Source organism: Benincasa hispida, chromosome 9, assembly GCF_009727055.1.
Source record: "Benincasa hispida cultivar B227 chromosome 9, ASM972705v1, whole genome shotgun sequence".
In the NCBI taxonomy this organism is placed as follows: Eukaryota; Viridiplantae; Streptophyta; class Magnoliopsida; order Cucurbitales; family Cucurbitaceae; genus Benincasa; species Benincasa hispida.
Window position 1 is genome coordinate 59,709,222 of NC_052357.1, and position 4,790 is coordinate 59,714,011.

Below are 4,790 nucleotides of genomic sequence, written 5' to 3' on the forward strand. Positions count from 1 at the left end.
AATGTTCCTTTCAAATGTTAAAATGGTAGATCTTATACATCAATCAAATTTAATTTTGTGCTTATCTTCACGTTGGTTAAATGAGTGGGTTTTTGGACTTACTTATATTGTTATTATTATTTCTTAAGATTATGAATGAATTAATCAAATTAAAATCAAGAGTGAAAAATTGAACTAGTTAATATGTGAGTTGGCGTGCTCTTGCTGGGTCCTTAGTCTGAGTAGACTTGCAAGAGAACTTCCATCGATATGTTCTAAGCTAGATACACTAAATCTCTAAATTAATACTCGACGGAGTGTTTAGAGCCCTAAGTTTGTATTATACTTAGTGGTTGTTTTAGTGACCTATGAGTTATAGTAGTCTATAAATTATAATAATTTGTCTTTGGAATGCATACTATGTTAGTTTAAGTTATAATAATTTGTGTTTAGGATGTAGACTATTTTAGTCTAAATAAAAATAGTAAACACGGTACCAAAAAGAGAAATAGATGGTGAGTAGGAAAATAGTACACACTGTATTAAAGAGGGATTTGAAATAATAATATTGTAGTTATTCGTAGATTATAATAGTTGAAAACACTGACTATTATTAGGGATGAGCATAAAGGAACCGAAAATCAATCCGACCAAATTGAGGTCCGTTGGTCGGTTTTCGGTTTTCATGTAAAAAAATTTGCAAAATCGACCAACCAATCGATATATAAATGTTATTTTTAAAAAATCTAAAAAATAAGTATAAAAGTAAGTCCACTACCATAAACCCAAGCTCAAACCTATTGCCTTAGTAATTAGTATTGATTTATTATTTTATTTTTTATGTTTCCAAAATTCCAAGCTCGCTACATGATTGATTTAAATTTTTTCGTTAAAAAATTATTGATTTAAATTTAAAAAAGTTGTCAATTATGTTAACCTAACAATAACACTTCATCAATCCATCTTTCATTTATTTACTTTGGCTTTGCTTGCCAAAATAGAAAAAACCTAACAAACCGACTAACCGTTGGTTGGATTTCAAGCCCTTTTTTTTTGTCGATTTTCAGTGTCGATTTTTCCCAAAATCGACACTGACCAACTGCTGCAGACTTCTAACTATTATAATTGGAGCTTCAAACAGGGAGTGGGCTATAATAACCCACTCCACCTACATAAAGTCTGGCATCCACTTTGGACATGTGTAATGCTTGTGGTGTTAGCATGGATGTAGTGGTTGAGGTTGCAGGTTTTTGAACAATGAGTTCGACTCAATTATTATCTTTTGGTGAAACTGATCCGGCTTAGTTGAACTGACCCAAACACGAGGCTACAAGTTCCATTTTCGGACTTGTAGACTCTCGAAAATTTCTGGAAAATTTCACAAAATGACCCAAAACCCAAAAACTTTTCTACCAATAACCCCTTTCTAAAAAATTTTTTATCACTGACCTTTTCCCTATGTGAAATATCAAAATTACCCCTAATTTTTAAAAAGCTGAAACCACCACATTTTTCTTCTTCTTTCTACGATTTCCTCAGCCCTTCATTCAATGTGCATTCAATACACCACCAACATTCCACCAAAACATTTATTCCCAACTAATATTCTGAAGAGAATGGAACGTCTCTCTCATTATTCACTTTCTGTTATCGAACGTCTCTCTCATCTTGTAGCTTTCTCTCAGATTTCCTCAGCCCTTCAGATTCTCTGGTAGCTTTCTCTCGTAGCTTTCATCGTCGAATTCTGTCCACATTTCTTCTTCCTTCAACGGTTTCTTCAGCCTTTCATTCAATGTACGATTTCTTCTCTCAGATTGCTTTCATAATAAGTGTCGTTTAGTAAATTATAAACGATCGTGTAGTAATTTATACATGATCGTTTAGTAAATTATAAACGATTGTTTAGTAATATATGCAATGAGTAGTAATTATACACCATCGACTAGTAAATTAGAACGATTGTTTAGTAAATTATAAACGATCGTTTAGTAATTATAAATGATTGTTTAGTAATTTACTATGCGATCGTTTAGCAAATTACTATGCGATCGTTTAGTATATTACTATGCGATCTGTTAGTAAATTACTATACGATCGTGTAGTAATTTATACACGATCGATTAGTAATTTATACACGATCGCTTAGTAATTTATACACGATCCCTTAGTAATTTATACATGATTCTTTAATAATTTATACACGATCCCTTAGTAATTTATGCACGATCTCTTACTTATCCATGATTTATTTATCCAATTGTAGATCAATGGTACAATTTTGCATCTTTGTACGATTTGGTGGGGATTGGGATGAGTCCAGAAGAAATTATGTTGGTGGTAATATGAAAGGTCTCAAAGTTAGAAATGATATAGCAGTCTGTGAATTAGTGAGTATGATGCACCAATGACTGAATATCGATCCAGATATATTTGATATACACATCAAATGTTGCTAAAATCTGTTGGTCCCAGCTCCCCCAATTGACATAGTCGACGATGAAGATCTTAGCTTCTTTTTAGAAGGTAGTGAGGCATCTCGGATGCCATTATTTGTATCAATTACACCTGCTAACAGTCATGGAGTATAGCAACATTGCAATCCAACCGATCAACTCAATCCAATTCATATCGTGTCTTCAATTGATGATCATATTGAGCCATGTAACTTAAGGGATGACCGAAGTGAAGCTTGGTTTGGTCGAAACAGTGATCCTAAATGTACTTCACAATTCAATACTGAACATGGATATGGACAAACTTCTTCAACACCTAACATCCATGTTCCAACCCCACCTGCTCTCGTTCCACCGGTTATGATGTCTTTGGTTCTTATTCATTCCACCATTACAATTGACCATTTGTTGATATACCCGGACCATCAGAGGGCCCATCGTATGGCAACCTCGTCACAATACCTCATGACTGTCTGAATGTCGAGGATATAAAGGTCGGTCAAATTTTATTTTCAAAATATGACTTGTCTGTTAAATTATTGATGCTTGCAATAAGAAAGAACTTTGACTACCATGTAAAAAAGTCAACGAAGAGCTTGCTAACTGTCCGGTGTTTAGTGGAGGAATGCAAATGGAGAGTTCGTGCCAAAAAAAAAATGAAAGAAAGTGATTCCTTCAAAGTGACCAAATATCCCAGCGAACATACATGTTCTCTTGAAATGAGAACTGGTAATCATCGACAAGCAAAAAGTTGGGTTATTGGACATTTAATAAAGTCCAAATACGAACAAGTTGGCCAAACCTATCGCCCAAGAGATATAATTGAGGACGTCCGACGAGAAAATGGAGTGAACATTACCTACGGACGGGCTTATCGCACTAGAGAGTACGGATTGGTGTATACACGAGGTCGCCAAAAGATCATATGCTGTTGTTAAGGCATAAGGTGAGGCACTTAAGCTTGCAAATCCAGGTACCATATTTGAGGTTGAAGTAGAAGACAGACAATACTTTAAGTACGTCTTCATGGCACTTGGTCCGTGTATCAGGGTTTTCTAAACTGCATTTCGCCAGTAATCATTTGTGATGGGACCCATTTGCATGAGAAATACAAAAGTATATTGTTAATAGCAACGTGTATTGAATGGAAATAATAACATACTATCCTATAGCCTTCAGTTTGTAGATGTAAGAACGATGCATCATGACTTGGTTCATGACTCATTGAAGCTTCAATAGGAGACGTTCCCAATCTAGTGATTATATCAGATCGTCACATCTCAATTGCAAGACCGGTTGCAAGGATATTCCCTGAATGCATTTCATTGTCCTGTGTATATACATATTAGAATAATTTAGTGGACAAATTCAAGAATAAGCATAATCGCACATTTCTACCTAGCGCCCGAAAGCATAAAGAATGTCTGAATTTCAGATGTATTAGGCTAAGCTCCATCAATATCTTGGTGTGACGGCCTATCTTGAGGAGGTTGGATTGCAACGGTGGACAAGGGTTTATTCAAGTCCATTGTAGGTTATGACAAGATGACGACAAATATAGTAAATGTCTCAATGGAGTGTTGAAAAATGCCCGAGAACTACCAATAACAAAGCTATTAGAGCATATCGAGAGTGGCTAAAAGGTTAGTTCTATATCCAACGTACACATACAATGGCATGCACAAACATTGTAACTGATTAACGCAATGAGTAATTTCTTAAGGAATCAGAATTGATGTCTAGAACATATCGTGTTTCTCCGTGGATATGGATATATTATTAATTGGACGATGGATATTTGGGGGCGTTGGTTGATCTTCGTTCACAGACATGTACGTGTATGGAGTTTAATTGCCTCGAGATCCCATGCTCCCATGCAATATCTGTAGCGACCCTAAGAAACATTAATGTTCAATCATTATATGCAAAGTGGTTTACAGTTGAGTGTGTGCTTGATACTTACGCCGAACCAATCTTCCTAGTCGAACACAGTTAAGAATGGGTTGGAGATTTTGAACCAATTCTACCACCACATAAAGGTAGTAAGTATAGGTCGACGTCAAACCGTCAGGATGCCTTCAATTAGAGAGGAGCCACGACAAATACACAGGTGTACACGATGTGGTCAGACAGGATATAACAAAAAAACGTCAGACAAACGTTGATAACATCTAGCACTGACCCATCTAGACTAAACAATATGTAATTTTCACTTTCGCTTTGATTTTTCTGTACAACACCAATTATATTTTGTACAACTCCAATTATTCTGCACAAATTTACACTATACAATATGTAATTTTAGCACTAGTTATATTCTGTACAACACAAATTATTATGTACAAATTTACACTATAC